The sequence below is a fragment of the Mustela nivalis genome (assembly GCF_964662115.1).
Source record: "Mustela nivalis genome assembly, chromosome: 11".
NCBI lineage: Eukaryota > Metazoa > Chordata > Mammalia > Carnivora > Mustelidae > Mustela > Mustela nivalis.
Window position 1 is genome coordinate 71,513,954 of NC_139030.1, and position 13,545 is coordinate 71,527,498.

Below are 13,545 nucleotides of genomic sequence, written 5' to 3' on the forward strand. Positions count from 1 at the left end.
CAGTGGGAGATACTTAGAAGAGAAGAGGTCAGAGTCTGATTGGAAATGGTGGTAGTTGAAGAAAGTAGGACCAACTGCCCATCTGCCATCTTCTACCACGAATGTGGCTGGCCCAGATGCAGGGCCCAGGGTGCATCTCGACCATGGTTTAATCACAGCCCCAGACCTCTTCCAAGTTCTAGTCCACGGAGAGTGCAGAGAGGAGCTCAGCAGGGCCTCAGGATTCATAGGAAAGGCGTGGGCATAGAGTGTCCCGTGTGCCACTCTTCCTATGACTGGGACCCCATCTTTTTCTGGAACCACATTTCTGTACATGATGGTAGGGCCAGATCTACACTCCTTCTCCTCCACTATGACAGCAGAGCCTCTCCTCAGGCTTGGCTGGGGAAATGGGACCCACCTTCAAGGGACATCATTGCTTTATTTGCTAAGGTACAGTGGCTGATTCGTGTTGGAACTTAAACTTTGTGTTGGGGCTGGGTCTTCTTGGCCAATAGCAAGTTACTGCTAACAGCCAATTTGGAAACAAAGCAGCTCAACCTCTAATTTTGAACATATTTAGCATGACCCTCGTTTTACCTTTTTTCTTTATTTTTCCCCCCTAAGAACTCTTGGCTTTAATAAATTGCTCTGCATGAAGGGGATCTTAGGAAAGAAAGGAATCTGAATTTCTGGTATCCAAGAGTCTATTTTCTTAGTAAGTACTAAAGTTACTAAAGGACAAAATAATTTCACAACTGTTCAAATAAGCCTAAAGAAATGTGGGGAAATGTATTTGTGTCCTTACAATAAGGCAATTAAGCCAACAAATAGGGCGTTTATATAAATATATATGTTACCTATATATAAATGTGTATTAAACATAAACTAAGATTTAATAATTTCCAGAACAGTAAGCTAGTTCATCCTTTTATTTTAAAAAAAGCGGGTGCCTGGGTCACTCAGTGGGATAAAGCCTCTGCCTTCATGATCTTAGGGTCCTGGGATTGAGCCCCGCATTGGGCTTTCTGCTCAGCAGGGAGCCTGTTCCTCTGTCAAATAAATAAATAAAATCTTTAAAAAAAATAAGAAAATAAAAAAAGGTTAAAATCCTTTTAAATTAGATTTTTTTTTTTTTAATGGCTAAAGTGCAATGACCACACTACAAAAGAGTGAGACAGTTCCGTTGAACTGAAAAGGGCATCACAAACTTCCTCTGCTTTTCAGCAATGAGCCTTCTCCAAACACTTACTGGTCCATGGCTACTTTCTTTTATTGGTGTTTTTGGTTCTTTTTGTTTTTGTTTTACCATCTTTCAAGGTGAGATAATCCCCCCAGTTCCTCAAGGAGCTTTTCAAATGCAGGCAGATTCCTGCTAAGTGCAGGAAGAGTTTGCTGTCTTTAGTAATGTTCCAAAGAATGCGTGACTACAGGAAGTTCTTTGTGGGTTTGAAATTTGGGGTTCCGAATATTTGGGCACAGTACTTGCCAACCCACAATGTCCCTGGGACAGTTTTTGGTGAACCAATGCTTGAGTGAATCCAAGGTAAGGATGGATGGAGTGCCAGACCTGGGAGATCTCCCAGAAAGGGGCCCTGGACCACCAAGGGTATCATCCTCTAAAACGTCCTGCAGATGTTGGAATAGCTGACTGACTGACTGACTGACTGACTGACTGAAGGCTGAGTGAAGAATAGTGGGGATGGAGGAAGGAAAATACCTGGCTATGCCTGAAAGCGGGATTTAAACCAGAGGAGAAGGTAGAACATTCCTCTTCTGCAAGGCCATTGCTGCTTCTGGGCATTGGCTATCAGTCTGTCCTTGCTTCTGAGAAAGAAGGTGGAGGAAGAATGTGCTGGACAGTGAGGAAGTTCAATCACCTGAGAGGTTCTTTAAAACCCTGAGAATCTAAACATGACAGTTGAAGAGGGTCATCTGGCCCACTTACATTGACCTTTCTCTGAGCTTAGCCCCTGGGCTTAGCTACTGAGCTTAGCCACTCCGTTCTTTTGCAGACCCTTGGACTGATACTCCTGCCATGACCCTGCTGTGCTCCCTGTCTGTGTCCTACATTGGGACCCACATTCTGGCTTCAGTTCTGCTTATTGTGTGGTCTAAAATTTGGCTTATGTTCAAGACTCCTAGAAAGAGCTATTCCCCTGTTTTGTAGGGGCTTGCCTCTCAGTTTTAATATCTATCTGAGTACCATTTATCATCCCTGCCCCTATGCATACCATGCTGACATACTTTCTCGAAGTCAAAAACATGGTGTGACCAGATGCCCACAGATGGAAGGTTTCTCCAGAGCCACTGTACAGAACATCAAGTACATTCTGAACACTTCAAGAGAATGTGTGGCCTCTATTTTTACCTTCTGGTGGTCAGGGGAGAGATACTGTAGCTCATAACTGTAGGATATACATTGGCCTCCAGGATTCTGACCAGAATAGGGAAACAGAGCAAGCTGGTCACCACCACCTTCTCCTTTGCTCATGGAAGACATTTCCAGTTGATCCCAGAACTCTTTCTTGCTGAGTATAAATGTGGTCTCATATCACCATTAGATTGGAGCTGACAATTGAGTGACTTTTTTGCTATCCTGGCTTTGTCCTTCCAGTTAATGATACACATTTTAAACAATGCAGAGTAAGGGGCAATGAGGCTTTGTGGGACTTGCAACAACACCCAGGAGGGAATGAGAATATCTAGCCCATGGGGATTGCCCCACTCCTGCCTTGCCTTGAAGCTTACCTTTAAGGTGTGAAAGGGGCTTTACCTTTCTTTTGACCCTTTGCCAGGTTTTCAGAAGGTTGCTGCCAGTCTGCCTGGCTCCATCAAGGAATAGAGATCGACTAATCATCTGGTCACACTTCTACTTCTTGGGACTGCAAAAACTTGAGTCTTTGCCTCTAACTCAGGTCCCTAAAGGGATCTGTGTCACTGATTAAAGTCCTGGCTGGGGAGGGTAGTGCCTTAGGAAGGAGTATTGGCTCTTGAGGTTCAGTGCTTTAATGAAAAGGGAAAATTGTTCAATATTCTGGCAGTCAGGAAAACACCAGCCTTCCAATCTCCCTGAAGCAGCCTCCACATCTCCATACACCCGTAAAAGGCCTCCACACATGGGCTCCAAATGGTTCTCAGGCTCTGCCCCTTTGATGGGCCTCAGTATGAAGACTGTTCATCATGCAGGACTTTGGCTGTAATGGCAGTTGTGTAATGATGTGGATATTGGACTTCCCTTGGCTCTGTCCAGTCCCTAGAGAAATGAGAGTTAATTGGGTAAGACACACGGCTGGGATCATATGATCTACAGAGCCACATAAATCTCGTGGTTGATAAGTCCCATGTTCATAGCGTTCACAGCCAAGGGCTCACCACACATTGCAATGAGGGTGTCACTGGTGCTCAGATGACCTTCATCATCCTCCCCATGGGGAAAGAAACAACCTCCAGAGACAGAAACCTGCTGTCCTCTGTGCTTATCCGCAGGCCCTGTGCCAATGTGGAGCTCCTGCTTGTCTATATAAATAGTGGAGCACTCTGCTGGAATTGAGGGGCCTAGAGGAAAATTTCTGGGAGGAATGCTTTTTTGTGGTACAAGTGCTGGTAGACTGTTACCACAAGAAACCATGAGAAGGGAGGAATAAGTAAGAAAATGACCAGATAGGTATATACATACAAAGATGTTCACACATGAGTCTCTAGGCAAAAATATGTGTTCCTTACAATGAATCATGATATGAAACTATAATAGAAATCCTGTGTTATAATCGAGTTAAAAAAAAAAACTATCTAAATAAAAAAGTGACCCTATAATGTTAGTCTGGATGAAAAAGGCTTAATTGGAATATTTAAGTCATGTTGAAAGTATAAGGTTGTAAGACTGGATGAGTTTCAAGGGGGGTTCTCATATTTGTGTCTCTGTCGGACACCATAAAATACATCTCGGTGCTACTGTTATTCTTGATAAGAAATATCTATTTGTTCTTCATCTTGAATCTGGGAAAGAGCTCCTAAAATCCTTGGAATTACCCAAGTGAGGGGGGTGATGGAGGTGTCTTTTGTCATGTTAATGGGGTGACTTCTGGAAAGCACCTAGATCTCTTAAGGACAGGAGGGGAGAGGGTTTGGGTTGAGTTCAATAGCCAAGGACCAATTATTGAATCAGTCATGCTTATGTAATGAAATGTCCGCAAAACCTGAAGGTCAGGGTTCCCAAAGCTTCTAGGTTGGTGACCTAGAAAATTTACCCCTTACCCCAATGAAAACGTGGAGCAAGGGGTAAATTTGGAGAATGAAAAGGTGGAGCAAGGGGTAAATTTGGAGAGCATGGACCTTCCACATCCCTTCCCCATGCTTTCTTCTATGCCTCTCCCCCATCTACTTATTCCAGACTTAGATCCAGACTTAATAAACCAGTGTGCCACTAAGTAAAATTTTCTCTGAGTTCTGTGAGCCACTCCAGCTAATTCAATGAACCTGAGGAGGGGGCTTGGGAACTTCTGATCTATAGCTGGTGGGTCTGAAGCATAGGGTCTCAGGTACTGAGTTCTGAAGTGACATAGAAGGGGCAGTATGGTGGGACTGAGCACTTACCTGAGTAAGGGCTGTCTCCAGGTAGACAGCATCAGAGCTAAGTTAAATGCAGGACACCCAGCTGGTGTCCCAGAGCTGCTTGGTGGCATTGGAAAACCCCACACCAGAGCAGGTATCAGAATCCCTGCTTCCCAGCCCCTCTGTTCTTTGTGGATATCTATCCTGCAGATAACAAAAGGAATTCAGTACACTTGCATTCATAAGAATCAGTACCCTTCTCTCTTCCTTTCCCTTGTGGCTCAGGAGCCAACAGGTGTTACCTGGAGGATTTCCTTACACACCTTTGTACTTGGTTGGCCTTAGAGACAGAGAACAGGACACAGTGTCGTTTGCAGATTTGCCACGAGTTCATAGATCTGATTTTCAAAACAGTCCCCTTCAGATGAGGACCTAAGAGAACGTCCGTGGCGACTTAGCACCTTAGAGCTGAGAAGCCCCTCTTCCCGAGGGGACACATGGGCCTGGTGCCAACATCTCTCCATTGAAAGCCTTCTCTGCAGGGCACTGGCAACAGGAAGTTTCCTCTCATTTGTTTTGGTTTTCTGTGCTCACACTATTGAAAACATAAGCTCTTTTGGTGTTTAAAGCCTTTTGCAGGAGCACACAGAATAGTGATTTTGAGTAATAACAGTAAAGATAATTACACAAACATCAGGGCCTGCAGGAAGAAAAAACACTGGGTGTGAAGAGCCCCGGTCCGAGGGCCCACAGGGCAGCCAGACAATGAGCCATTTAGTGAGGCTGGAATCCAAGATGCCCAGGAAGCGGGAGGGAGGTGAGGCCAGCAGGTCCCCGTGTGCCCTACATGGTAACACTGAGGTACATTTGAGGAAGAATCTAGCCCACATGTCATTTCATTTAATCCCTCTAATGTTGCTAGAAATTAGGTATCCTCATTCTCTTTTGGAAGATAAGAAGTGAGGCTCAGGAAGATGATAGTCTTATTTAAGATCCTATAATGAGCACAAGGGGGAATCTTGGGATCTAAAGCAGATCTGTCTGGCTGGCGTCTCAGTCCACGAACTTTCCTATAGAGATATGCATGTTGAAAAATTAATGTACACCCATGTGGTGATTTTAAAAGTATACCCATGAATTCTGATACTCCTTCCTTTAAGAGGTAATACTTAAAACCTCTCTGGCCTTGAACATGGGCAGGGCTTCGTGACGTTCTTCTATGGAATAGACTATGGCAGAGGTGACAATGTTTGACCTCCAAGGCTTGGTCCTAAAACACATTGCAGCTTTCTCAGATAACCCACTCTGGGGGAAGCCAGCTGCCAGGTCATGAAGATATGTCAGCAACCTGTGCAAAGACCCACACGCAGAGGACCTGAAGCACCAGCCATGTGAGTAAGCTTGAAAGTGGGTCATCTAGCCCCGGTTGAGCCTTCAGATGACTGTGTCCCCAGAAAATATCTGGAAGGCAAGCTCAAGCCACAACATCCCTGTTCAGTCACTCTGGGATTCCTGATGCATAGAAACTGTGGGATAATATATGTGTTAAGCAATTCAGTTTGAGGGTAATTGCTACAAAGCAATAGAAAAGTAATGCAGCATGATTTACAGACTCAGAAAATACAGATGCATAGGAAATAAGAAATATAACCTATAAACTCCCCCCCACTTTGTCTTCACCCACTTCCTCCACAAAGCCGGCCAGCTAGTGGCCTGGTATACACCCTTCCAGGGCACTTTGCCTCCAGTACAGGGCTTATGAGCTGTACAAGAAGGCTGTGCAAGTTTGCAGAAGCCACTGAGTACCTGAGAGAGAGGAGAGATCATGATCAAGCTTGTCTTGTAGAAAGACCACTCAGTGTTTGCAGAAGCAGAGAGTAACAGGGGTAAGATGGGAGGCAGCCTCAGTGGCAGAGAAGGGGAATGAGAGGTGGGGGAAGGATGAGAAGGTGCACCACAAAGGCAGAGTCAAGAAATGCTCAAAGGTAAAACTCGCAGGACATACCCCATTTTCACACATCAGAGTCATGCATAGTCACTCCAACCTTTTCACACATCAGAGGCATGCATAGGGAGTGTTCAGAAGACCTTTGCTCATTTGAATGAGTCTGACTTCAGTGAAGATCAACACTATTCCATGCAATCACTGAATTTTAGAGAGTTGCAGCCCAGAGAAGTTGGAGGAGAGTCCCAAGGTCTATAGAAGAATCATCCAGACATCAGCCCTGAAGCCCACATCACTGTGCCACAGGCACAGAGCTAAGGATGGATGTTCATCAGCACCCATTGTCTGCCAGGTTCTTTTTCGGAACACAGCCACGCCCGCTGTTTGATATATTGTCTGTGGCTGCTTTCCCAGTAGAGTGACCAAGTGGAGTAGTTGTTATCAAGACCCAATGGCCAAAAACCTTCCCTCTCCTGTCCCTAATAAGAAAAGTGTATTGACTGCTGATGCAGACCCCATGTCGGGTGGCAGAGCAGCGCATGCTCAGAGCCAGTGAGCAGAGTGGTGCAGCCCATGGTCACTGGGGTTGGGTCTGAATTTAGAACCCTTTAGAGTCCTACTCCAGTGCAGCTGAACAGGCTCAGTCAGGGTGACCTCCTGGTCCAAGTCTCTGAGTCACACAGAACAGCTCAGAGAAGCTGCAATTTGAGGTTGGTAGAGGTGTCCAAAGTGTCTGGAGAAGGCTGGGGGTGGGGGGTTGGAAGGTTGGGGATGGACACTCACCTATAGCTCCTGGCAGCCTGGCAGGAGGACCTTGGGAGAGTCCGTGTGCTTGTGCTCTGCATACCTGCCTATGTCAGAGAGAGGAGCTCTGCGTCTCCAGCTGGGGGACATCCCAGAGCAGATCCCCTAGAGAGGGAATGCATCTGAGCTGCTGGCTGTGCCTTGGGGAAGCCGTCCTCATCCCCAACAGACCTGGCTGCCCAGACACCAGCACAGACTATCTCCTGTCTTTTTGGTGCTCCCATTCACACTCTCTTTCCTTAGTCAAGTTCCGTTGCTACATCTCAACTCTCATTCTCTTGGAGCATGTTTGTTTGTTTTTTTTGTTTTAAACCTGCCTTTGCTGGGGTTCAGGCTAGCTGGCCCTAGCCCTAGCTCAGAGACAGACATAAGGGAGCACAGCAGAGAGGAACAGAGTGCGAGGAGAGGACTTGCTCTCCCTGCACATAATACTAGAGCAGGAGAGTGAAGAAGGTGGGAGACAAGGCACATGCTGGAAATGTACCAAGAGGTCAGAGCCATGAAGGATCCAGCAGCAGATGCCAGTTTGGGGAAGGGACTGCCAGAGAGAACAGCTTTGTCTGGATAACCCTGGATCTGCTCTCTGAGCCCCATGCACTACTCTATCCTCAAACAGCTTGGTCTGTCTATTGTACAGACCACCAGGCAATGGGGTGTTCTCATAGATGCTGGAAAATAGCATCATCGGTCTTGGTCTGCTCCAGCAAGGGGGCTTTCTTGGCCTCTGCCCCGCAGAGCAGAGCAGGAGGTGGCCACTGTGTGCCTGAGAATGTCAGTCTCACAGCCTCCCCTCCTGCCTTTAGATTCTTCTTCCCCTGATATGAAAGCACCGGGTCTCCAGGAGCTCCCAATTCAAGAGTGCATCATTCTGAGGCAGGAGAGCTGGTCCTCTAACAATTCAGGCAAAAGTTAGCACTTCAGTGGCCATGGCAGGATGTGATTTAGGGGCATGGGAACTCAGTTCATCCAACACTTAGGAAGCTCCCACGCTGTGCCCGATCTAGGGGACAGAAATGCAAGATGACATGGACTCTGCCCCAACCAGCTTACATTCTAGTAAGAGCTACACATAGGACAGGGAGATCCAGACCCATATATGATTGAATAATGCCTCCTCCCAAAGATGTCCATGTCTTAATCCCCCCACCTGTGGCAGTGTCACCTCACATGGAGGAAGAAAAGTTAAAGACCTCCAGTTGAGGAGGTTACCCTGATGGTGCAGCTGAAGCCAGTGTGCCCCCAGGAGTCCTAGTGAGAGAGAGGCAGGAGGGTCAGAGTCTGAGCAGAGGTCCTCGTGACTGGATGTGAGAAGGACTTAGTCTGCCATGCTGGCTTTGCGGGTGGAGAAAAGGCACATGAGTCAAGGGACCCAGGCCGCTTGTAAAAGCTAGAAAGACAGGAGTGTGTATTCACCCCTAAGACCTCCAGGAAAGAAGGTGGTCCTGTGGATACCTTGGTTTTACCCTCGGGAGACCCATGTGGACTTCTGGCTTCAAAAACTGCAAAATAAGAAAGAAATAAAATATAGTAATTTGTTAGAGCAGCCATAGGACATGAAAATGGATGTCACAGGTGGCCACAGCAGTATGCCTGGGGGCTGTAGGAGCATGGCGGGGGGCGACGTCAGCTCAGATTTCAGGGAATACTCCTGGAAAAGATGCCCACATTGAGTTGTGAAGGGTGAACAGGAGTTGGAGAAGCCCAGAGGAGGCCAGTCCAAGCAAACAGAGGAAAGGAGTAGAAGGACAGTGGTGTCCAACGGATGCCATGACATGGCAGGACATGACATGACGGGACCCACTTCCCAAATTCCATGCCAACAAAGTACAAGGGTGAAGGACGGAGAAAGGATGAGGAAGTGTGTGGAGAACCTGTCCACACAGGCCTTTTAGGAAACACCGTGAGGCAGTTGGTCACATTAACATAGATTATGTTTTCCTTTCAAAGGCACACTTTAGAAATAAATGCTTTAATTGTATTCTGAACAACTGACTTAACTATCATTGCTGGCTATTAACTAGTTATTAAACTGATCACCTCATTAAAATTAAAAAAAATCTACTGGCTGTTCAGTCAACCCATGAACTATATCTATCAAATTATCATTCTGACATTTTAAAATACATTTGATAGTGAAATAGATAGGATCAAGCCGTCATGTTATCTTGTAAGCATGGTTGCCCCATTTTTCTGACCATATCAGAAGCACTACTGGGTATTTACCCTGAAGATACAAATGTAGTGAAACGAAGGACCCTATGTACACCAATGGTCATAGCAGCAAGGGCCACAATCACCAAACTGTGGAAAGAACCAAGATGCCCTTCAATGGAAGAGCAGATAAAGAAGATGTGATCCATATATACAGTGGAATATTATGCCTCCTTCAGAAAGAATGAATACCCAACTTTTGTTTCAACATGGAAGGGACTGGAGGAGATTATGTTGGGTAAAATAAGTCAAGAAGAGAGTCAATTAATTATCATATGGTTTCACTTACTTGTGGAGCATAAGGAATAACATGGAGGACATTAGGAGAAGGGAAAGAAAAGTGAATTGGGGGAAATCAGAGGGGCAGATGAACTATGAGAGACCGTGGACTCAGAGAAACAAACTGAGGGTTTTGGAATGATGTACTGTATGGTGACTAACATGTACTGTATGGTGACTACGTAACACAATAAAAAAAAGAAAGAAAGAAAGAAAGAAAGAAAGAAAGAAAGAAAGAAAGAAAGAAAGAAAGAAAAGAAGTACCCGAAGTCCTCGAAAAGCCTGGATAAAAGCCCCCTACCCATTCGAGGAGCCACCAGCTAATTTTGTAAGAATAGGATTATTCTTATAAAACGCAGAGCAGTAATACATGTCTTGGGTACAGCAAAGGCTCTGTCTTGACACCACCTCTGCCATGTACTGCCTGGTGGGGGGCCAAGGAGCTTTGGGCAAGTCACTTACTGTCCAACCTCAGTTTCCCCATCTAAGATGTCGGGTTGAGAACACCAAGGTCATTGCACTCTGAATGGTAAATAAAATAACAAAGGTAATTCAAGAGTGCCCCCCATAGCCTGAACACTCTGTGCTCTCCTCCTCAAGGTGTGGGTGACGGGAAAGGCGTCATGAGTTACAAACTCAGCCATCGGCTTGGCAAGAGCAGAGGCCATGAGGTCCCAGGATCACCACCAGCCGGAACTGCCCAGATCCTTCCAAACAGAGAACGGTGTGCATCTCAGGCAGGCCTGAGCGAAGACATGAGGAGGAAGCAAATTCCCAAACAAACCCAGATTCCCATGGAAAAGAAAGGAAAAAGGTCAAGGGGTTTGGGCTTCTTTGGCTGCTGCTCCCGCCCTGGGCTGCGCCCGGTTGGTTTTCCTGTGCGCTTGGCTCCTTCTGACCCTCTCCCAGCGTCCTTGGCAGAACTGCTCTGCGGGGCTTAAGTGCGATCTTCCCTGACGCCAGGGTCGTTTGTGATGTCACCGTGGAGATTGCCAGACCTCCCCGGAGCTGACCTTTTCTGTTCTCATTTCCAGGTCATTAGCATCCACCCGGACACACACACATTCACAAGAACTCCCCGCCTTTAGGCTCCTTTAGAATATGTTTAGCAGATCTATTTTATTTCACAGCTGAGCTCAAAAATGATGCTGGAAAGGTTAAAAACAACTCAAACCAGTTACTTAGCATCCACTACATCTGACTTCCGGTTAGAGTCAAAGGTCATGGAGGCCGCCCGCAAATTACTGGAAGCAGAGGAACAGCAGGCCCGCTGCTTCTGGGACTGCCTCCATCCGCATTGCCGCTCCCTCTCTGCGGACTTTTTTCACTTTCCACTTGCCTCTGTGCAGGTTTACGCTTACTAAAACCCACGGCTGGTCTAGCTCTCTAATGGACATCCTGTTTCTCTTTCCCCACTCACTGCAAAGCTTCATGTTCTTATTTTCATATGACCATTATTCTTTTAGAGAGTCTGGACTGTGCACAGGCCGAGTGCTAGATGAGGGAGCGCACGGTGTCGGAAGCAAAGCTGTGGCCCTGGGGATCCTCACGGCCAGGTAGGGGAGACAGGCCTCTGATAAGCAGGTGAGAAGGTACCGTGGTGGGTGCCACACAAAGACGAAGAACCCATAGCTCTATGGGGCAAGAGGCATCATGGAAGGCTTCCCAGAGGAAGTGATACATTTCATCTTGACCATGTGGACTTAGAAGCTCCCGTGAAATGCCCAGGTAGAGATGTCCAAGAGGCAGGTCTGTGTATCTGGAAGTTCAAGAACAGGGTCTTGAATGGAGCACTAGCCTGGTCTGTTGTCAACCCCCTGAAATCCGTAGAGGGAGCTCTCACTATGTCGCCATGCCCCTCTCCATGGTTGTGCCTTATCTCCTCTCTCTTGAATCTCCTGGCCTTTCTCTGTAAATGTCCCCTTGGCCCTCTGAAGCTTCTGACATTTCCCCTGCCTGGCCCCTGTGTCCTGGGCCCCTCCCTGGTCAGGGGCTCTGGTACAGCCCTCCTGGTGGTTCCCCTCTTCTGTCTCTAACCACCTCATCTCTGCACCTTCCTCCATCCCTTTCCCTTTGTCTGGTCCATTTATCAGTAAAATAGACAAAAGTCCATTAAGTTTTCACATGTGAGAGACTCAGGCAGGAGAGGGACAAATGTCCAGGTGATGGAGAGAATCAGGGAAGTGAAAACACAGCTAAGCCCTGGCCAGGCACTAAGGAGATTGACATGTGTTGGCCAGCTGAGAGGAGCATGGGTGAAAAGGATACAAGGAACCGAAAGTAATGGGGAAAATGTGAAAAGAGAAGGTCACGCGTTGAGTCTGAGTGGCTTTCAGAGCAGGGAGAGGCCATTTCTGGTTGTGAGCGGTCAGATAGACTTCTTTCAGGAGAAGACTTTCATCTCTGGGGATGGTGGGCATCACACTTCCTTTATGTCCCTGTGTCCTTTATGTCCCCCTATTATTACACTTGTCACTGGGGGCTGCTCTCTGTTTGTGTCTGCCTTCCCCCTGAGGCCATAAGTACTAAGAGGTCAGAAACCACATTCTGCTCACTGCTGTGCACCTGCTTCCTGGCACAGCTAAGTACCTCATGGATAAACAGTAAATACAGGTACAGGCGAACTATTCTTAGTAGTCTCTGCCCCATGATTTAGTGTCTAGCCTTTTGTTCTTTCCTCCCTTACACTCTCTGTTAGGAAATGCACCTGCTGCTAGCAACAGCTGTTGGTTCTGGGTGTGCGAGGTTTAGCCCACCTTCCTCATTGCACATCACAGCCTGCCCAGCATATGCACTGACACCCATGTCTCATGCAAGCGGCATGATCTTTCACCCATAGGGACCTCTCTTAGTGTTATCCCTTCATCTGCCAAAAATGCAGCCTTAGAAGAGGGTTGTGTGCAAGTAGTTTTTGTTGGGAAGTCAACTAGGTAGGAAGGTGTGGCTCTGGGAAGGGTAGATAGGGAAAGAGGAAAGGCCAACACACGATATATTCTGCCCCGTGATATCAAGCTGGCCCGCCCCAATCAAGTGGAGAGAGTAAAGTGTCTCAGAAATGTCCACCCACAGGATGAAATGGAGAAGCATCACCACCAGTGCCCATGTCCCTTTGTTTGAGAGTTGGTCCATGAGATGTCAGCCCTCCTAAATGTCAGTGGTTCTCATGCAGGAATGCCAGCCAGGTTCCCACAGGCATCCCCCGAGGAGTAGGAGATGAGAGGTTGACTCTCAAGATGACCCACTGGTAGCACAATGCTGACCAAAGTCTGCATGCAGCTCTTCACCAGAGCCAAGGCTGGGATCAGAGGTGGGGCTACCAGGACTGCAGAGCAGGGCACAGATGGTGTCTAATGCAGACCTATGTCCACCCGCAATCCTGTTGTCCTCTTAGGCAGCAAGGTTCATTCATTGAGACGTCTGTAGCTCTCTTCATTGCTAGCCCCCCATCACTCCTCCTAGTGAAGTTTCCTTCTCTCAATTCTTCCCTTGGAGGTGGGCATCTCCCCTTTCTCACTTTCCTTGTAGTAACTGTAAGTCTAGATATTCAACTCTTCCCATTTGGATTAGCTTAGCCACCTCCCAAGGGACTTGATTACCTCATTTATTCCCCTTCCCATCTATCCTCATGTTGCTGCCATACTGGTGCCCCAAGTGACTGTCACCATATCACTCCATGATCAAAGCCATGGCTGCCTCCATCCAAAAACTTGGAACAATATGTCAAGTGCCTTAGGAAGGGAGTGGAGTTTCTGCAAACCCAGAGGAGGTCTCAC

General features: G+C 47.1%; 1 long non-coding RNA gene across 3 annotated transcripts; it reads right to left on the minus strand.

Annotated features, from left to right (window-relative positions):
* Positions 1-2,978: 2,978 nt before the first annotated feature.
* On the minus strand, positions 2,979-6,803 carry LOC309843705. Of its 3 annotated transcripts, none has more exons than XR_014300296.1 (4): positions 6,579-6,803; positions 4,857-5,233; positions 4,576-4,737; positions 2,979-3,235 (listed from the first exon to the last, which is right to left on the minus strand). It is a non-coding gene; the product is annotated as an uncharacterized lncRNA (long non-coding RNA). The 3 variants fall into 3 exon arrangements; XR_014300297.1 differs by having other exon boundaries at positions 4,857-5,128; positions 6,539-6,803; XR_014300298.1 differs by having other exon boundaries at positions 6,539-6,803.
* Between the last annotated feature and the right edge of the window lie 6,742 nt (positions 6,804-13,545).